General features: G+C 41.2%; 1 pseudogene; it reads left to right on the top strand.

Annotated features, from left to right (window-relative positions):
* Nucleotides 1–3,183: 3,183 nt before the first annotated feature.
* LOC131758823 (secretory immunoglobulin A-binding protein EsiB-like) lies at nucleotides 3,184–22,223 on the top strand (annotated as a pseudogene).
* Nucleotides 22,224–22,609: the final 386 nt, after the last annotated feature.

The following is a 22,609-nucleotide window of genomic DNA, read 5'->3' on the forward strand; positions in this document are numbered from 1 at the left end:
GCCTGCGCGTCCGGAGCCTGAAATCCATGGTTGTTAGAATACCAAAGTTTTGTTTTGATATTTATAGCTGAGTCAACGAACTGCCAGCCCTGTGTTAGCTGTCATTGCTATAAGTGTGACATTCAATTGGAATGATTGTGACAAACAAGCTATGATGACGATAAATGATGGGAACACTTGCTTTTATTCCCTGCTTCCACCTAAATTGGTCCACATAGCAGCACGACAGGTGGGCTGCTGGGTGCAAATAGGACTCTGCAGCAACATCATTCAAATTTGAAGGAACAGTTACATAGTGATGGTGTTCAAGATGAGAATGTCATATCTCAGAAAGTATGCTAATGGTATTGCCTATTAAGGATCATGACGCGCTTAGCATGTGCCAGCAGGAAGTCACAAGTGTCTGAACTTGGTCAATACATATTTTCCTAGATTGAAGAAAGGTTCAGTTGTCATTACTTATAAATTAAATTTGAGTCTCTGAAGACAAAACAGTCATTTTTTTCTACCTTGTAAATTAATTTTATTTTTAAAGCTATAAACAGGCGTAATTTTAAAAGTCAAGTATTTCACAAGGGCGCATCATTTAACAGCAGCAGTCTTCTTCCCCTTCCTTCTCCTGAGTATTGCTCCTCAAAAACCACTTTCAACTTCTAGATCTTTTTCCTGGTGTTTACTGCCATCTTTCTAAATAACATTCACGTAATGCTCTTTTGTTCAATTTATATACAACTGAGAAATTCCTATTTCTAACCTCTGCCCTCCTGTCCTTCGAACACAAAGTTACCCTCTCTTCGTTCTAGTACAGCTACAGCTTTCTTTTTGCTAACCAATATTCAACTTTCATTATTATGACCATATAAATATCATTTACAGCTGACTCATGTAGTATAGTGCAGGGGAGGAAAATAGTTTTCCTTGGCCCTTTTGATTGAGTCTGAAAATTAAACTGACAACGACAGATTAATAGGAGAAAAGCATATAAATTTATTTAACATGTTTTTACTTGACATGGGACCCTTCATAAGGAAATGAAGACCTGAAGAAGTGGTTAAACCTGAATTTTTTTTTGCTAGGTCTGATAAAGAGTGGACAGCCATGGAGAAACATAATAGGACGAAAGGTGTGAGGTCAGTGTAGTGACTGGGGAAAACTTAGCAAGGCCTGTGCATTTGGATTCTGGGTCTTAGAGATAAGGATGCTCCTTTCCTACAGGTATAGGGAGGGCATCTCTCAAATAAGGATCTCGTGACCTGCTTCAGGGGAGAAGGGTGGGGGGAGGTCAAAGAGACTCTCTTGCTTCTTCTGTTTTCTCAAACTCTTTCAGCTTAAAATAGTCAGTATGCCAAGGTGCCATATGTTGGGTCTCCTGTTCTGAACTCCATCAATACCATGATTATAATTACTTTCTTCCGTAACTTTGTTTTCTGGGTAGTTATAATTCCATCTCTCTCTCTCTCCTTTTTTTTTTTGGCTTAATTTTCCATATGCCTGCATCTAATTCATCTTGTGTTGCTTTACAAAGTATTACCTTCCTCTTAATCTATTCGAACACTTTGGATAATCTCCCAGTTTCCCCTTTCTCTTGAAGACACGCCTTCCAACCTGCTGCTCCCGTCTGGGAATTTGTTCTCTCCACCTGCTCCTCAGAGGCCTTCCTGGGACTTCCCATCACATCTTGCTGCAAATCTCCTTGGCCTTCCTCCTGTACTGGATCCCTCATTCTTGGATCCTGAGACATCTCCTTCTTGGTTTACTCCCCTGTTCTGTTGGAGTACATCCTCAAGTAGCTGCCTACGAGATTGCATGAGAGGTAGACTTTAAGACCTTTGTGTATCTGAACAGGAAAATGTCCTAATTCTTACTTACCATCACACTTACTTTACAAGTAAACTAGGTGTGGAATTCTAGATTTCAAATGCTTCATTCTTAAAATTGGAAGGGATTGTTCTACTGTGTTCCAGATAACAGCTCTGGGGCTGAGACATTTGGAGTATTTTGATTCATGCTTCTTGGTATGTGACTTCCCTCCCCTCCCCTCCCCTCCCCTTCCCTCTTCTCTTCTCTTCTCTTCTCTTCTCTTCTCTTCTCTTCTCATCCCCCACCCTCAGAAGCTTTTAGAATCTCTTTTCTATAGCCAGTGCTCTGAAGTTTCTCAGTGGTATGCATTTATGTGATGTGTTTTCCTTCCCATAGTGCTGGATATCTTTCATCATGGTGTGACCTTTCAGTCTGGAAATGCCTGTCCATCAGTTCTGGGAAATTTTCTTGAATCATTTGTTTGGTAATTTTCTCCTTTTTATTTTTTCTGATTTCTTAGTGGTACTCTGATTATTTGGAAGTCAGATTTCCTGGAAAGATGCTCGAATTCTCTTTTATCTTTTTGTTTTCCTGTTCTGCCTCTCTCTTTCTCATTGGTTTCCTGCTTATGAAGGGGTTGAAATTTTGCAAGAAACTAACTACTCCCTAAGAACTAGTGGCGAAGCCCTAGTGGCCAGTGATTAAGCAGGTGCTTGATATGGCATTATCCTTTTTATTATTCAAATATGAAATTACCTTACAAGAAAACTTCTGTGAGGCTGCCTGACTAAATACCTATTAAATAGTCTAGAAATGCATCCACAAAATTTAGGATAGGGAAATGATTTCAGTTCCCAAGGGGGAGGAAAAAAACCCCCAAATAAATCCCTTGAATGAAATTTCTACCTTGTCCCTAACATTAAACTGCTCCCAAATATCAGTGGCACTCTCTTGGCCATAAAAGCACCCAACAGAAAAAATACACACATGTCCTTTTTACTACTGATCTGATTTAAAAAACACTACAGTCATTAGAATTAATTTATAGCTAAGAGAAGAAAATGCCAAATTTCATCCTAGTTTGAACTTCATTTTTTTTTAGCCTTCTTCCCCGATAATTATGATTCAAGGGGCATTCAAGAATGCATGCTCCTGTACTGTGGTTCTCTTTTAGCTAACAGTGGCTTTCAATATTCCTTATGTGTTCCCCCAAGATTTCACTGCCCTGATGTGAACCAGGGCAGTCTTTTCGGCCGCAGAGACACACACATGTGGATTACAGGCGCTGCTATCAGCGTTTCCTCTTCCAACATGAACACCAGATCTGTCATTCAGGAAGTACGTGCCGAACGCCTCCGGTTCCTCCTGGGCTAAATACTCACAGGAAGAACGAATATGTTGGATAATGTAGGAGACACGTAGCAGCCATGAGAGAAGGAGACGCGCACTTAATCGGAGAAGTCGTAAGTTTTGTGACCTTACAATTCAAGAGTAACTTTTCCCTCCCAACTTACCTGCTGCTCAGTTACTTATTAAAGCTGAGGCTGTGAAAGGGCAGTAGGCCGTGAGTAAAGGGTTAACAGCAAGCTGGGGCTGATCCAGGCCTGCCTAGGAATGTCCTCTCACAGTTACTAGTTCCTTGGCTACTTCAGAGTGAAGATAAAATGTGGAATGTTGTGTCTATTTCGCTTTCTTTACCCTTGGTCTGTGCAGCTGCCCCTGGGTTGAGGCTTTTGTGAGTCAGGATGCAGACCTTAGGCTGACACGGCTGGAACAGTTTAAAAGATAGGTGGGGGGCTTCCCTGGTGGCGCAGCGGTTGAGAGTCCGCCTGCCGATGCAGGGGACGCGGGTTCGTGCCCCGGTCCGGGAGGATCCCACATGTCGCGGAGCGGCTGGGCCCGTGAGCCATGGCCGCTGAGCCTGCGCGTCCGGAGCCTGTGCTCCGCAACGGGAGAGGCCACAACAGTGAGAGGCCCGTGTACCACAAAAAAAAAAAAAAAAAAAAAAAGATAGGTGGGAAGTTGAGGGCGGCTTCACGGAGGCCCGGTGACCACACACACCTGCTCTGTGGCAGCCCTACGAGCTGTGGCTGAGGGGGGGGGCTTCTGGGCCCCCGGATGAGATGCAGAGACTATACTTACTGTATTTCCTGTCCCATTTCCCTCCATAAAGCTGAGCAAACATACTGTTAGACTAAATCCTATCTGTGGCTTGTGAGCCTGACTGTCAAGTTGGACATAGCAACCACTGCGGCACTGTAAAGGCAAATTCAAGCAGTTACCCCAGGTTATTTATTTATAACTTTTTGTATTGTTAAAAATTTTCATTTTATAAATTACCAAATCTATTTTATGTTTTCATATTTCTCAATAAATACTTGAATGTCCTCAACTGGAATGTCCTCAAGCTAGAAATAACCAGTACATTTCATAAATTAAGTTCAAGTTCAGCTCCACTCAAACCCATTCATTCAGCTATTAAAAGGAGCTACAGTGTATGAGGCAGGTAGCTGGGAGGCAGGAATGCAAATAAAAATGAAAATAAGCAAAACAACCTTTCCTTTGTGGAGCCTATAAAATGGGGGTTTATGTGTGTGGGAGGGCAGGTATCACTGATACTGCAACAGAGGTGAGTACCTGTCGCTCTGGAAGGAAAGGAGGAGCCTCTCACGCACTGTGGTCTGCAGAATGCACTGGAGGGCTCAAGGCTCGGCCTGGAGAGGAGCTCAGTCTTGGTTCAGGTGAGATGGCGGAGGCCGAAGTGAGTCTGTGACAGCTGGGGAAAAAGAAGAGTGGTCACACAAGAGACGAGGGGTCTGATCACACAGGACTTGGAACTGATTGAATGTAAGGGAAGTGACGAGGAGGTGAGTTGTGCGGGAGAAGATAGGGAATTTGATTTTGGACAAGTTGTATTTTATTGGCCTGTGGGATGTTTTAAGTGGGGACTTGAATCAGGAGCTCAGAAGGGAGGTTTGCTCTGGAAATAGACATTAGGGTGTCATTCACACGTAGGTATGAGTTGAAGCCCTGTGAGTTGAGGTTATGGGAGGAAAGTATCTAGTTGAATAGAGTTCAGAGGAGGTTTGCTGATGGAATCTGAGGGAGTGTGGACATTTAGGGGCAGCAAGAGAAGACGATCGCATATGTATCAGGAGAAGAGAGGGTTCCAGGAACGAGTACTTAGCATTGATGGGGTTCAGGATAGGCTACCCTAAAATATGGCACCTTGGCATATTGAGTATTTTAAGCTGAAAGAGTTTGAGAAAACAGTAGAAGCAGGAAGGTTTCTTTGACCTTCCCTCACTTTCCTCTCCTGAAGCAGGTAATAAGACCGTCACGTGAGAGGTGCCTCCCCTTACCCACAGGAAAGGAGCATCCTTATCTCCAAGATGGAGAGACACCAAGAAGAATTTGAATCAGTGGGCCTTGCTCAGTTCCTCCCAGTTACTCCTTTGTCTTACCACGTTTCTCCACAACTGTCCACTCCTCATCAAACCTCGCAATAAGAACACTCAGGCTTTGGTAATTGCAATCATCGTTACTTCTGCTGTGGTCATCCATTTACAATGCTTGGTGTCAGTTTATTTCTCTCTTGTAAAATTAAATACAGTGTGTGTGTGTGTGTGTGTGTGTGTGTGTGTGTGTGTGTGTGTGAGAGAGAGAGAGAGAGAGAGAGAGAGAGAGAGAGAGAGAGAGAGAGAGAGAGAGAGAGAGAGAGAGAAAGAACACTCAGGCTTAATCGTTTTTTCTGGAGGTCTTCATTTCCTTATGAATGCTCCCACATGTTTAAACGTATATTAAATAAGTATGTATGCTTTCCTCCTGTTAACCTGTCTTTGTCAGCTTAATTTTTAGATCCAGCCAGGGGCTCGGAGAGGGTTGAGAAAACCTGTTTCCTCCCCTCCAGTTTCCCCGAGGAGGAGAGGTTGATTACTGAGCGCTCACTCTGGGGCAGGCGCTGTGCTGAGGGCTTTGTGCGGCATCTCATTTAAGTTTCAAATCTACACTCTACGTTTCTAACACTATCCTGCGCACTTAATCATTGCAGTAAAGGCAGCTCAGACGGCGTAAATAACTCAGCGAAGTCACCTATCTAATAAACGGCAGAAGCAGAACAAGAATCCAGGTCTGTCTGCTGCATGTTACGTGTGTTGACAGTTCCATCCTATGTGTGAATTTCTTTCATCTGGAAGGCTTTCCTGACCCTGTTTTTCGTGCTCAACCTTCAGGGCTGTATGACTATAAAGATAATAAATAATTGTTATTTTGCAAGGCCTACAGTGTGGGGGGCACTAATAATTTGTATGTACTCTTTAAAATGTTCATCAGATGCTTGGGTGCCCTGATACACCCAAATAGGGATTGTATGATTGAGAGTTACAAGGGTTTTAGGTGCTTAATATGAAATATATCCAACTGCACATATCACGGTTTCTAATTTATTTTGAAGCTAAGGATTGAGAATAAAATTGATGTATACTTAATTAATACTAAAATATATATTTTAGTCATAAAGGAATAATAAGCCTTAGTGGTCATTCCTGATGTGGCTCATTTCCGTACAAAAATTATTCACTTCCCTTACACAAAACCTGAGGGCTCATCTACTTGTGTATCTGTAACACAAAACTGAGGGGATGATGTTTAAGCCCTACTTTGAATGCCAGGAGCATCCTATACCCGATACAGGGCTCTTCTCTGTGCCTCAAAACCAGTTAAAGAAGAACTTTGCAATTTTATGTGCTAACTCTTCTCCCGGCCAGAAAATGTTGGTCATATCAGTGACACAACCTTTGGAAGAAATCCGCTAGGCAGAATTAGGTACCATCCTCTCTTCTCCCCTGAAACTTTGTACATTCTGCATCTTTATAAAAGAGCTTATTGTTCTGTTTTGCGACTCGCTTGTATCTCTGCTCTACAACTTTGAAATGCTTGAAAGCAAGGTCTAGGTCATATATTTATCTTCGTAACCACAGGGTGTATCACAAATTACATCCTCAAATTTATAGAAATGATCATAGTTGGGGACTGAAATGTTGATTTCAGTCTTTCATCACTAAGGATCCAGTTAAAACTAGTTTCTCCCTTAATGAATTTTTGTGTTTTAATAGATCTCCACCAAGCAAACTGCAATATGAAAATAATCTCTGGCTTCTGATCCTTGTTGATATAAACACACACCATATCGCTTAAAAAAATTCCAACCTAGAGTAAAGCAACTTGATGTTTTGGTTAGTTTTAGCAATATTATTGTAGGTAAATAGTCTTTTCATTCAATTATGAAATCCTGAAATAACTTGGAACTTCCTTTTTCTCCTTAACGTTGATTTCTAGGATTTATACCTGTTGATGTAGGTAACTTCAGCCCATTCTCGCTTGAAAACATCCAGTAGAACGTTGCTCCCTTAATGCTAGCTTAGTGGTTACCTCTAGGAAGAGATAAGGATGAGTGTGTTTTTATTTCTACAATGCTTTAATTATTAAAAAAAAAATCCGGAGTGAATATGGCAAAATAGAAATCTACCAAATATGGCTGGTGGGTGCATGGGTATCTAATTTATTTTCTGTGTGTTTAAAAATTTCATACTTTAAAAAGTGAAGCAGCTGATTTCAAATGCCTTTTATTTTTTTCTTTTCAAATGCCTCTTTTAAACAAGTACCCATATAAAAAGTCATTAATACATTTACTCGTGAAAAAAAAATACCGTGAAATTCTCTTCTAACAACCCGGATTGAAAACATCTGCCCTTAACTTTAGAAAGGATAACTTTAAAAACATCAGAGTAACTATAGAATTTCAATATTGACAACAGGGGAAGACAGATTACAAGGGATATGAGAATTTCAAAAATTGAAATTTTGATATTTAAAGATAAGATTTCATTAAAGCCTATAAAACCTAAATTACCAACTTTATAAATAAATAAATTTATTTACAAATATATTTATGAATAAATAAATTTATTTATAAATAAATACATTTTATTATTATTTTTAATAAGAAATTTATTTATTTTTGGCTGTGTTGGGTCTTCGTTTCTGTGCGAGGGCTTTCTCTAGTCGCGACGAACGGGGGCCACTCTTCATCGCGGTGCGCGGGCCTCTCTTGTTGCACAGGCTCCAGACGCGCAGGCTTAGCAGCTGTGGCGCACGGGCTTAGTTGCTCCGCGGCATGTGGGATCTTCCCAGGCCAGGGCTTGAACCCGTGTCCCCTGCATTGGCAGGCAGATTCTCAACCACTGCGCCCTCAGGGAAACCCCAATACATTTTATTTTGTTTTGCCAAACAAACGTAAAGCACCCCTGCCCCCTCTCCCCTCTGCACATCCTAACCTGGTCCTCTTATTCCAGGGAGAGCAGTCACTGAAAGTCAGAAACCCAGGGCAAGTTTTTGGTCATTAAGCCTTGCAATTAGCATTCACTTCATCCCAGGTTTCTTTACAAGAGTCTTTTGTAAATTGTGTCCACTTTATGAATGGTATTTCAGTTAAACTAGCATTATGTCCATAAACTCATACATACACGAACTGAGACACAGCCAATGCGTGGAAGTGCGTGAATGATGAGGGCTCCCCAGGCAACGCTGTGGAACAGTCCTGCTTTCCTCGGCTTGTCTCTACGCCCCCAAAAGACATATGATCACCTGACATATAGGCTAAGCGAATCCCTGGACTGAATATCAGTAGAGCTTCAGTTTTTAATATAACATGTTAACATAAGCTCAAATATTTTCCTTGCTTCCCAGTGGAACACGTTGTGTACTTCACTTTGGCAGCTGCAGTTCTATATATACTGTATTTAGTACCTAGTTTTGAAACTCAAAATGATCACATTCCCCCCAACGCATTATCTCCCCCTACCCCATATACATGAACACGCCAGAGATTTCCTATTGCTCTTAAAATGGAGACCAAAATCCTTAACATGGCCTTTGATCAAAAGTTGTCATAATTTGCCCTCTGTCTCCTTCTCTAGCTTCATCTTCCCAAAACTAACCCTTCCTCTTTGATACAAAGAAATGAAGAACTGAACCTCCTTACTATATGGTTTCATTCTAGTACTTACCACAGTTGTAATTTTACTTGCATATTTTATTATTTTATTGTTAGCATTTATCTCCCATATAATTTAAGCCATATGTGTTTTCATTCTTGTTTTGGTTTTGATCACTGCCTGATATCTAGCATAGTGCCTGGCTCATTTTTTTTTTTTAACGAACAAATCATCCAAAAGAGGAAGAAGATAAAGCATTCTCTCAGAAGATTGATGTTTACATGGTGCCTCTGTCTGTGAACACAGATAAAAGGAGGGCATGTGAAAAATTTAAGCATCAATCAATAAAGGGCAAATATAAGAAAATAACATTAATGTGTCTCCAAGAAGAAAATGGAGACTCCTTAAAACTGGAAAGGAATAAAGATGGTTGTAGATTTATTTGGGGGAAAGGCATAGACTCACTGCTTTGAGCTGATGGCATAACATTACAGATGAGAGTGATAAATTTGACTTTTATTTCTTTATCAGTATTGCCATTTGGTTATACGGATTATGGGAAATGGCCTAGATGTTCTTAATAGGTTAGCCTGTATATCTTTTGGGTCCAAATGAATTACACACCTAGGAACAGAAAAAGCTTACAGATGAGATTAATAAACTATATATATATATATATATATATATATATATATATATATATATATATATAAAGAGTCGTGATACTGTTTCTTATGTTAAAAATATTTTTTGAACTAGTTTCAGATCTACAGAAATGTCATCAGGATAGACTGAAAACTCTTGTATTCTCATCATCTGGGTGGGTGTCAGTTAACTTTTCACTACATTTGTTCTCTTTCTTTCTCCCCCGTTGAATTGATGCTCCCTAAATTCATCACCCCCTAAATACTCCAGCTATACCTTCCCCAAACTGGAATATTCTGCTACTGTAACAACAGATAATTCAGCCAACGAGAAACTCAGCATTGATAGAACATGACCAGAGAGTCCACAGACTTCATTCACATTTTGTCAACCATCCCAGCAGTGTTTCTTTTCCCTTTTTGGTCTAGTATTTTGTCCTAGAAATTGCATTACATTTAGTGGTCAGGTGTCTTCAGAGTCCTTCAATCTAGGGACAGTTTTAGTCTTGCACTATCTCTCAAGACCCTGAGTTGTAAAGAATATGTGACTTTTATTCTACAGGATGACCCTAAACCTGAGTATGTCTGATGTTCCTTCATGACCAGACACAAGCCATGCTTCCTCGTCAGGAATATCACAGAAATGATGATGTGTTCTTCTTAGTGCCTCGTGTCAAGGGTCACACAATGTTGATCTGTTCCACCTTCGGAGCTTATGTTTGTGTCTACCAGATTTCCATTGTAGTGTCCTCAATTTTCCTTTAATAACCAATTCACACTCGTAGGCAGGGATTCTAAGATTTTACACTAATACCCTGTTCCTCATCAAGTTTCCCACATCAGCCTTAGTATTCATTCATAACTCCTACCTCAATCAACCATCATACTGAGGGCTGCCAAATGGTGATTCCTTATTTACGTCATTCCTTTTACATTTATTGGTTGACATTCTACTGTAAGGAAGAGCTTTCCTTTCTGCCTTTGGTTGGTTTGTTTCAGTGTGGACTCCAATTTTATTTAGTTGTTTCAAATCTGATAATCTCATTATTGATTATGATGCAGAAACTGTCCCAGATTTGGCCAGTGGAAGCTCCCTCAAGCTGTCTTCCGTATCCTTTTGACATGTCCCCATCATCTGCTGCACATTACTTTTAGGGATGACAATATGCTCCAGGCATATTTTGTTCATTCCGTATTTCAGCCATGGAATCAGCCATTTCTTAAAGGACCTCTGGTTTCTTTCGGACGATAATATTTAGAAATAAAAATTCGGCTGCTCTTGCTACTGAGGTGTCATTGCATCCAGGGCTTTTCAGTGAAGAGAGCTCGAAGTTTATGTGTATATATGCATACACATGGTGTCTACACATGCATACAATTATAGCTAACTCTGTGTGTGTGTTTGTGCGTGCGTGTGTTTAAATTTGAATTCAAGTTGAAATTTTCGGTTTCATCCTATGCCTTGGAATTCTTTCCAGCAGGCTCTTTATATGATGTAAATTCCTTCTTGCATAGTAAGAAATGTCATTTTCATTATCTTTACTATGTTTCCCTTTATGCTCAATGCTACAGTGTTTTCTCATTGTAATCAATTTTCCAGCCACGCAGTAGCCTCCTTTGTATCTACCCCCTTACCCCTGGACCTGCTTGGACTCTGGACTCACTGACTTCTCCAGGGTGGCAAAGGATGGGAGGGCAGGGAAGCAAAGGCGGGAAGATGAAGGAAAGATGAGAAGAGGAAAGGGAGATCGCAACAAGGTATTTGATAATTCACAGAATTCCTACAGCTGGAGTCTTAATAGCCCAGTTTTTGAATGTAACATGATCTATCCTTACTGGATCTCAAACCAGCACAACTCATTGGCAGCTAACAACCCTGAAGAAGGTAGAAAAGCCAAAGCCACTTGCCCACAGCAACTTTAAGTGAATTTCTGATTTATCGATTGTGATATTTAGTGATCAGAGTAATCAGAAAGAGGGGTATTAAGGCATGAGTTTTAAATGCTTAGGCCAATGAATTAGTGATCATGAAGAGCCAGCAATGCTCCCGAACAAAATTACAGCTGACAAACCTTGTTTTTTTAAATGGAATTAATAGCTTTGATATAGCTATTAATCAGTATAATGTAGATAAATTGTTTTTGAATTTTAACAAACAAATGTCCAAACATGATGTTTGGAAGACAAAAATAAAGAAATGTAGGCTGAGTGTTAGAACAGGTAAGTGAACTAATTTAACTGGTGCTGATTTAACTATATGGAGCTTTCGGTAGGTAGGTTCAGGGTATAATCAGGACACAGAATACAATGAATGAAATGCGTCTTTCCTTCACAGTCTGTCCCAGCTCAGGAAATAGAACTACTATTCACCCTTTTGCTCAGGTCATGAGCCTTGAGGTTATCCTTGATTCTTCTATTTCTCTCACTCTTCGTGTCCAATTCATTGGTAAGTTCTATCAGCCTTGTTGAGAACTATAGAGTCTGAGATTTTACCTGTATACAAGCTAACAAATCAGCCTGCCACAGTTCCATGGATGCTGGCAAGAGCCGCGAGACGGCTGGGTCAGAGATAAAGGACCGTTTATTACAGAAACAGCAGTAGCCAGTGTATCAGTATTTGCACCAGTTTATGGAGTCCCAAGTCCCAGAGGGTGAGGTCAGGAGAGTCAGGTGACACCTGCACACGCAGCAGGTTGAATTACAGCCGAGGATTTGGGGGAATTCAGATTTGGGGGAATTCAGATCTTTTATAACAGACAGTAAGCCTGCCTAACCTTTGCTTTGGAGGGAGTATTTATTTCCTACGTAACAAAGTACCACAAACAGAGTGACTGAAAACAACAGAAACTTATTCTGTCACAGCTCTGGAGGCCAGAAGTCTGAGATCAAGTTATCTGGCAGGTTTGGTTATTTCTGGAGGCCCTGAAGGAGAATCCATTCCATGCTTCTCTCCCAGCTTCCAGTGGCTCTGGATCCTAGGTGTGAATTAGGCTCCCTACATACTGCTCCTCAAGACCACCGCTCCCTAAATATAGTTTCTCTCTACCTGTGCCCCGTGAGACTACAGAGACAAGTCAGCTGACTCCATACACCCAACATGCAATGGTGGGACCGGCACAGGAAGCCTGCCGTTGACATTTCAGTTCAAAAAGGGGGGAAGGGCTTCCCTGGTGGCGCAGTGGTTGAGAGTCCGCCTGCCGATGCAGGGGACGCGGGTTCGTGCCCCGGTCTGGGAGGATCCCACATGCCGCGGAGCGGCTGGGCCCGTGAGCCGTGTCCGCTGAGCCTACGCGTCCGGAGCCTGTGCTCCGCAACGGGAGAGGCCGCAACAGTGAGAGGCCCGCGTACCGCAAAAAAAAAAAAAAAAAAAAAAAAAAAAAGGTGGGGGGAAATGGGAGTCACAAAGGAGTTCTCAGTCCATAGCAGTTCTGAGGTGCAGCCAGGAAACATGGGAAGTTCCTTGATTGGGTTCCAAGCTCTGCTTGGAACCACCCTCTGAGGCTTCTGGCTCCACCCTTTGAGGTTTCTGGCTCCACCCTCTGAAGCTTCTGGCTCCACCCTCTGAGGTTTCTGGCTCCACCCTCTGAGGCTTCTGGCTCCACCCTCTGAGGCTTCCGGCTCCACCCTCTTAGCTCTTGGTTTCTTTCTCTGATTCATCCTCCCTTTCTTCATGGCAGGTAGCATGTATTTGCAGGTGAGTAGTTTTCGTAGCCTGCTCCTGAAAGTAGAAAATTGGGGGTCCAGTGACCTCTTTTCATTTTGTACCATCTCTGTCCCTGGGAGTGTTTTTGCTGATACATCTCTCTCAGATCTTCCCAGGCGTCCTGTGACAGTCGCTAGGCTTCACTTCATTAAACAGAGCCACAGGGCTTCCCTGGTGGCGCAGTGGTTGAGAATTCGCCTGCCGATGCAGGAGACACGGGTTCGTGCCCTGCTCCAGGAAGATCCCACATGCTGCGGAGCAACTAAGCCCGTGAGCCATGACCGCTAGGCCTGCGCGTCCGGAGCCTGTGCTCCGCAACGGGGGAGGCCAAAAAAAAAAAAAACAGAGCCACAACCACACATTCCTTTTCTACTTTTCTTTGCCCTCCATTTTCATCCACCCTTTTGAAATTTGTACCCCTTGCCTCATCATTTCCTATCCTCCTTCTCTTCTTTCTCTATCGCACTTATTACCTTCCAATACATCATGTTTCACTTATTTAGTTTATTGTCTGTTCCCTCATTTTCCACCCCAATTATAATTTAAGCTACAATAGGCCAGTGAATTTTGCTTGTTTTGTTCACTATTTTATCTACAGTAATTAGACCAGTGTCAGACACATTCAAATAAATACTGAATAAATGAAATAATTTCAAAGAGGATTGGAGGAGTTTCAATACAGACACTCATCTTCTGTGAAACCTTGTAACATATAGAAATATGTGAAAGATCATCTGTTCACAAAGCAGAATCAATAGAGATGATTTTGAATGCCCTAAAAAGAGGATAAATAATTAAAATATCTCCCAACATACACACCAACTCCCCCCAAATCTTCAGTAACAAAGAACACCACTACCATCACACACACACACATACACACTCACACACACACAGACTTGTGCAAAGATTGAAACAAACTTTGCCATATATTGTTATGAATAACCAACAACTCCCTAATGAGGGAAGAGAAATGTTGTCAAAGCTGAAATCAGATTATGAAATATTTTTAGAGTAATCAATGACTTATAAGTATGTTTATAAGTACAGTTATAATTTACAATTTTGTCTATATTGGATTATGCTACGATAATTATTTTCTTCCCTCATATCTTCAATATGACCATTAAAAATATTTAATGATCTTTGTTTTATGATTATAATGATTCTGAGTGAAAGTCTGCAAAACCCCTTCTCTTGTTCTCCAAGTTTTCAATCCCCAACTGATTTGTTTGTCTAAAACTCTTGAATTTCAAAGTTCTTTTTTTTTTTTTTTTTTACCAATTTATTTAATTTATTTATTTTTGGCTGCGTTGGGTCTTCACTGTTGTGCATGGGCTTTCTCTACTTGCAGCAAGCAGGGGCTACTATTCGTTGCGGTGTGTGGGCTTCTCTTGTTGCAAAACACAGGCTCTAGGCGTGCGGTCTTCAGTAGTTGTGGCGCACAGGCTCAGTAGTTGTGGCACACGGGCTTAGTTGCTCCGTGGCACGTGGGATCTTCCCAGACCAGGGCTCGAACCCGTGTACCCCTGTATTGGCAGGTGGATTCTTAACCACCGTGCCACCAGGGAAGCCCTCAAGGTCTACTTTTAAGTGCAGTTCTTGGTCTTGGAGTAAGTAATAGATCTTTATCTTTCATGGCAGCACTTGAGAATAGGGTTTTTAGGTTTGAAGCTGCATTTTTATCTTCTCCTAGAAGTAGAATCACAACTGAAGGGGAAGATGTCAGTCCCCCTGTATTTTTTTCAGAGTCTGAGCTCCTCCTTAGAAGCCAGCTGAGTGTGGCCAAGAGATGGGTCTGGGGCCCCTGAGCTGTCCGTGCTCGTAGAGCACTTTGTGGTCTTGCTTCATTTCAAGGCTGCCACACATGACTGAGTTCCCTCCCTGCCACTGACACCTGCATGAACTGACATCTCAGAAGGTGTTTGCCATATTTCTGGAAACAGTAGTGGCCATTCTGGTTCGGTTGTTGGTCAACGTAAATTTGTTTGGGCATCAATGCATTGCTGAAGTACGAGCTTCTGATGGGAAAGGACCTCACTTAGAAGGGTTTCTTGAAAAGAACTGAGCAGCATGTTCAAGCTGCTAGAGAAGATTGATGTTGGGAGCTCCCTGGTGGCCTAGTTGTTAGGATTCTGGGCTTTCACTGCTGTGGCCTGGGTTCAATCTCTGGTTGGGGAACTACTGAGATCCTGCAAGAAGCACTGTGGGAAAAAAAAAAAAAAAAAGATTGATGTCAAAGTTCCTGCTAATCCACCAGCTCTTTTAGGAAGCATCCTCTGACTGTCAGCCTAGGGTACAGTATGGGCTAGATTTTGCCCTCCATCAAATTCATATGTTAAAATCTTAACCCCCAGTACCTCAGAATGTGACTATTTGGAGTCAGGGTCTTAACAGAGGTAATTAAGTTAAAATAAGGTCATTAAGGTGGGCCCTAATCCAATATGACTGGTGTCCTTATAAGAAGAGGAAATTTGGACACAGAGATGTACAAAGGAAAGATGATGTGAATTTACAGGGAGTAGACAGTTATTTATAAGTCAAGGAGAAAGGCCTAGAAAAAAACCAACCCTGCTGACACCTTGATCTGGAAAATCTAGCTGTAGGTTGTGAGAAAATTAATTTCTGTTGTGTAAGCCATCCAGTTTGTCATATTTGGCTATGGCAGCCCTAGCAAACTGTGAGTTCTCATCTTCCTTCATCTTCTGGAGGTCTACCGGCTCCCCTGGACCTCTTCAGAGGGGAAGCTGAAAGTGCCATCCATAGGTCTTTTACCCCTGTAGAAGCAGCCGAAAGTGTCAGAAAAACAGACCAGGGCTGTGGGTTCTCCAGACTGTGGCAGAGCCGGGCAGCAACCTCCCTCCCATCTTAGCCACCTCCACGATATTTCTGCCCGAATAGCACACATACTAATTCTCTTTTCTACTTCCTCTTTTGTTTTTGCCTCCATTTTTTTCCCTTTTATAAACAACAAGTTCCTATTGGTCAGCATCTAATACTAGTTAATTACCCAATCCAGTTATATTACATCACCCAGAAAAAGTACAGTTCTGAATGACTAAAAAACAAAAGACTAGTGACAGTAAATTACATCTCATTCTGAAATGCCTTTCTCATAGAATATACTCATTCCTCCCACATATGAACCATATCTGAAGTATATCCCCACACTTCTTTTCTTATTCCTTTTTTTTTTTTCAGCTCCTGGTCATAAAGGGAAGCATGATCTCTCTGCTTTACATCTGGCTGTATTCCCAGAGCTTCTTCCATTTCCACGTGGCACATCTTTACGCTCACTCTGGGTACCCCAGTGCTCAGCATATGGTTGGCCAGAGATACCTGAAAGGTAACGTCTCTGTTCCTCTGATGCTTATTCTACTGGGGGAGGGGGTTGGAGAGGGGTTTGCTGGTTAGATTTATGTATCTCGAGGTACATAGAAGATTTTAGCATCAAGCAGTTAACTGAGTCCCTTTTTTTCCTATGCTACCTTTTGGTTTTACCCAGGAGCTGGTGTGGTAATGGGGGCTTCCCTGGTGGCGCAGTGGTTGAGAGTCCGCCTGCCGATGCAGGGGACGCGGGTTCGTGCCCCGGTCCGGGAAGATCCCACATGCCGCGGAGCGGCTGGGCCCGTGAGCCATGGCTGCTGACTGAGCCTGTGCGTGCGGAGCCTGTGCTCTGCAACGGGAGAGGCCACAGCGGTGAGAGGCCCACGTACTGAAAAAAAAAAAAAAAAAAAAAAAAAAAGAGATGGCAATGCATTGGTTTAGGTGAGAAAGACAACGCCTACCAAAAGCAAAACTCTAGAGCTGTCATTTCAGGAAGTATGAAAATACAAAACCTTATGATTTGGGTGCTTTTTCCCTAGAATAAAAATAAGGTAAACTCTCTTAAAGTCTTGGTACCGTCTCTTCTTTTTCAGCTTGCTGGTGAAGCAAGAGTAGTGATGGAGATGATGTGTCTGATACATTTAAAAACAGTCTACACAATGTAAGCAAACAATAGATTAGCTTTAAAAGAGCTAAATTGGAGAATATGTACCATTCTAGGTCAAGATTCAGAACATCAATACTTTTATTACCAGTGCTCTATATTAGCATTACCTGTTTATTAAAAATTTGAGCTCTTGATCATAAGAGACACATTGATTTGAAATTTAAAAGTAGAAATACATCTTACCTATTGTTTATTCCATTTTTGGCTTAAATTTCATTCAACTTGTTCATATCCAGTGTGCAAATTTTTCCACAGGCAGCTTTCATAATTCTGATTGTATAACATTGGTCTGACGAGTTCTCAAAGAAAAATATTTCATATTATATTTACAGTTTGAGAATGTAAGAATAACTTTGGAAACATACACTTGAACACTCCACCTGACACTCTAAAGGTTAGAGAATGGAAATAAATGGGCTCTGAGATGTTAGAAACTCCATTCTACATGGAGATGGTGGGAGAAAATCAGGACAAGTTAGGTCCAAAGTCTCTTAGAACAGAGAACTGGCTTTGGGTTCATGAGTCTCAATTTATTTAAAAGTAGAAACTCCCTAAGGTAGAATTTTGCCACAGTACTCTTTAAAGGGATATTGTCCAATATGGCAATGACTAGCCACATAGGCCACTGAGCACTTGAAATGTGGTTCGTCTGAATGGAGGTGTGCTGTGCTTGAAAAATACACACTGGATTTCCAAGATTTCATGTGAAGAAAGGAACGTAAGATATCTCACTAACAATTCTTTATATTGATTACGCATTGAATGATAATGTGTTGGATATATAGGGTTAAATAAAATATATTATTTAAGTTAATTTTACTTATTTCTTCGAAAACTTTTAATGTGGCTATCAGGACATTTAATATTACACATGGCTTGCACTGTGTTTCTATGGGGTAATGCTAAAGTACAGAGTGTCTTATGATCCTGAGAAGTGTTTGGTTATCTGAGAGAGAAGTGAGCACAGCTACGGATTTGCCATTGCCTGTGTATTGATGAGATCATCCTTCTCAGATGCTTTCTTTCTTCCCACTAGAATAGTGGGTGACAAACTTGGCTACATATTTAAGTCCCCTGGGAAGAAGCTTTTGAAACATACTAATGCCTCGCTGCAGATCCACTGAACTGTGCAGAAAAGCCCCCCAGGTCGCTGTAACGTGTAGCCAGGTCAAACCACTACTCTAGAAGTCTGCATTGGTTTTTTGGTTTTGGGGTTTTTTTTTTAACATCTTTACTGGAGTATAATTGCTTTACAATGGTGTGTTAGTTTCTGCTTTATAACAAAGTGAATCAGTTATACATATACATATGTTCCCATATCTCTTCCCTCTTGCGTCTCCCTCCCTCCCTCCCTCCCTCCCCATCCCACCCCTCTTTAAAGTAAACGCGAACCAGCAGAGGAAGCCATTTCGGTAACACATTTCAACACGAAGTTTGAAGTGGATATTCTGACCAAGTTCACCTGCCAACGGACGAAATACCTTGGAGAATCAGGAAGGGAATGACGTGGTTCTAGAGCGGCTAAGCGTGGTTGGTGCTTAACTGCATTTGGCTGAAACCCTTGCTACTGAGACTAAGACCTCACACACACACCACTGGCATCACTAGGTGGGCACTTGTTAGAAATGTGGCATCTGACGTCATAACCCAGCCCTGCCGAAGCAGAATCTTCATTATAACAAGATCCTGGGGTGACTGGTATGTGCATTAAAGTTTTAGAAGTGTTGTCCTAAACAGCATTTTGTAAGCCAGACCTTCCTTACATGGGACCATACAATTAAAAGCCAATTTGAAACATCTTTACATTTTTTCAGTGATGGAGTCCACTGTCAGGAATGGGATGGGAAGAGCATTACAAAAGCAAGATTTCCCCCAGCATATTTTAAAAATATATTTTATGGTTTATGACTTACAAAATAATTTAGGCCTAATGAGGAAAACATTGAAAAAACCCCAAATCACCTGTATCCCATAGCACAGTAAAAACTACTTTTGACATTTTGGTGAGTATTCTTCTAGACGTTTTTCCAATTAATATGTACATAATATACCTTAATTTACTTGAATATTTCACTATTTTATGTTTAGTCCTTTTTTCTATTTCCTTACTATCATTAGCTGCTGTTGGGAAGAGCCTTTCATGTAGATCTTTTTGTGCATCTGACTAGTGATTTTTTTCTTTTTTTTTTTGGAGGAGAAATAAAAATGGAATTATCAGGTCAGACAATCCTCATTTCTAAAGTTTTTCATATGTATTACCAAACTATCCTGAAAAATCGTCTGGGTTCCCTCTAGTATAAATGCTCATCGGCTTATGAATATTGTTTTTAATTGTTTGTTAATCTTTGCCAACTTGAATAACAACATAAAGTGTATCATTACATTTTTCTCTTTTTTGTCAGTTGTGAAGCTTTCCTTTTTAAATGTCTATTGTAATTTTAATATTTTTTTCCAGCAAAAGGCCTATTCATGTAGTCTGACCACTTTTCCACTGGATTTTGTTATTTTCCTGCTCATTTTTCAAAATTTGTATGCATTAAAGATAACAAACTTTTGTACATTTCCCTTGTATTTTGGACTTTTTTTCCTAATTTTAATTAACATGAAAAGAACTGCAAAGTAACAAGACAATTATATAATTTATACTGTCCAATATGATGGCCACTAGCTGCATGTGATCATTTAAATTTAAATGAATTAAAAATAAAAATTCAGTTCCTCAGTTGTACTATCTACATTTCAAGTATTCAATAGCCACATGTGGCTATGGCTACTATAGTCAATGGTGCAGACATAGGACACTTCCATCTTTGTAGAAAGTTCTATTGGAAAGTACCGGCATATTACGTTTATATTTCGGCAATTGGAAATAGTGCTCAAGGATCAGGTCACATGTTACTGAATTCCTAACATTCCCAGATAGTCCCTTCCTATTTTGATTTCCTATATATTTTGGAGAGAAGATTGTAATTATTCTAATATTTAGAAAAGCTGATGAATGGGTTTGGAACAAATAGGTGATTTAAATATTCTTACAACATCTGTGTTTTAAAAAGTTCTGTAAGAAGGAAGAGATATGGGAACCTATGTATATGTATAACTGATTCACTTTGTTGTAAAGCAGAAACTAACACACCATTGTAAAGCAATTATACTCCGATAAAGATGTTAAAAAAAAAAGTGCTGTACTTGTTTCAAATAAGAGACAATTTTTTTAAATGAAAGAGGCTTATTAACATTTGTCCAGATATATAACACAGAAGTAATGGTTTCCAGTAATGGTTACATATATGTGTTGGCACTGCCTTTGGTTTGATTAAGGGGATATGCATGTTCACAGATTGTTTCCTTGTTTTTTGTTGCATACCCCTCCCCAACCCCATCTCCACTCCCCTTTTCTTTTCCTTTCTTTTTCAGACGAGCCTCCCAGCGGGACCGTCCTCAGGCTTCCTTTAACCTTGCAGTAGGAAAAGTGAAAAACACGACTGGGTCCGTGACAGTAGGGTAATGAAATTAGCTATCTTTTCTCTTCTCGCTGAGATGTCATTCCTTCTAAACCTGCCCCCATATATTACCTGCAATTGACAGACAAAAGCATTTTATATAGAGTTCACTTCCCACTCTTGCCTTTTTATCTATTATACTTACACGGCTATGAGTTATGATAAAAGTCACAAAGTAAAGGAATCTAAGATTCATACACATGCGTAGAGCCCACGGAATAAGTTCTTAAGGTAGCCCATGAGCCCAAGATGAAAGACCAGGTTATTTCATGATCCTAGGAGTCTCCTGTGAATTTCTAAGGCTCCTTGGAGTACCACCTTTGCAGCCTATAGCATTTTCTTATAAACAGAATGGAACATATATGAAGATAAGGTGGAAAGCTCTTTGGGGGCACAAATTCTCTGTGTTTATTGGACTAATTCTCTTTTGATTACTCGCAGCCATCAAGAGAAATACTACTATTTTCTCTGGAGAAGTTTTTCTTAATGTTTTTGAAGAGTTCATAGTCTGTGACATTTTTTGTTTGTTTGTTTTTTGTTTTTTTGCGGTACGCGGGCCTCTCGCTGTTGTGGCCTCCCCCGTTGCGGAGCACAGGCTCCGGACGCGCAGGCGCAGCGGCCATGGCTCACGGGCCCAGCCGCCCCGCGGCACGTGGGATCCTCCCGGACCGGGGCACGAACCCGCGTCCCCTGAATTGGCAGGCGGAGTCTCAACCACTGCGCCACCAGGGAAGCCCGTCTGTGACATTTTAATGCAGTGATTTGGAGTCAGAGACATTTTGATAGGGCCCCCCAGATAAACCGTTAAACTTTCAGCTTGTTTTAAGTACTGTAACTGACAATAACCTCTCCCCCCAACTCTGGCCCTTAATCCACCTCAGGCTGAGGAGAAGACAAGGTTCAGAAAGGGGGAAGCTCAGTGAGAGGCTGAATGATGGGGTGAGTCTTGGAAACTGGTATAATGCTCAGGGATATTTGTTGCACGTGTTACTTGGTAACGAAATTTTGGAAGAACCGGTTGGAAGCAGCTGAGTCAAAATGGTGCAGTCAACATGTTCTCTTTTCCAGCTGCTGGTCGGCAGTTTTACAACTGACTTATGAGCAGGTTGAACGGAACCTCGCTCCAGGTACCACTCCCAGCCCAAAATATAGAATTTGCTTGCAAGAGAGGGGTGTCTCAGACCTTACCTAAGAGTCTTGGCTGCAAAAACTTTTCTAAATAGGGCAAAAGTATCCAGCTGGATTCTGATGTTGTGAAGACTGCTTCTTTGGGTAGCTTTGACTTTATTATGAAGACACTCAATGATGAAACCCAGATGAAACGGCATGTGTTTCCCTCGGTTTCTTAGAATGAGTCTAAACAGGTGTTAACCTGGTCCTTAGCCTAAATACTTGGCCATGCAGGTTCTTTCGGTTTCCTCTTTCTTTATGCTAAGTAACTGCCTCTCCTAGGGATAGAGAGATGCTCCTTCATGTTGCTGTGAGACAGGGGATACAAGAAGCCAGGAACTTCTGGAGAATGTTATTTGGAGTAAAAGCAAGCCCCTGCCGACTAAACGAATGGGACATTTGTGGAAACATTAATGCATGTCCTGCATGTTCTTTCTGGAACAGGGAATGTGAATCTCACTCGTTCACTGTAGCCTTGCAATGCTTTGTCAGTGGAGTTGGCTTTTAGTTCTTTTAGTTACAGTTTTGTATGCTGCTGCAGCTTCAATTTCCTGTTACAAATCCTTTAAAGCAAAGTTTTGCTTATATGTTTTCCTGGGATGTGAGTTTGATCTCTTCTGGATGGACGAGTAACTTCTTTGGATTGCATGACCGCTCACCTCAGCTAAGTTTCAAGTCAGTGAGTGTTGTATGCAGTGGTGGGAGGGAGAGAAGGAAGCAACCTGTCACACTAGCGATTTGGCTTCTTGGATGTGTGAGTCGGCACCTACAGATCCACTGTGACGGAGCTAAACTCATCA

This window comes from Kogia breviceps, chromosome 6 (assembly GCF_026419965.1).
Source record: "Kogia breviceps isolate mKogBre1 chromosome 6, mKogBre1 haplotype 1, whole genome shotgun sequence".
Classification (NCBI taxonomy): Eukaryota; Metazoa; Chordata; class Mammalia; order Artiodactyla; family Physeteridae; genus Kogia; species Kogia breviceps.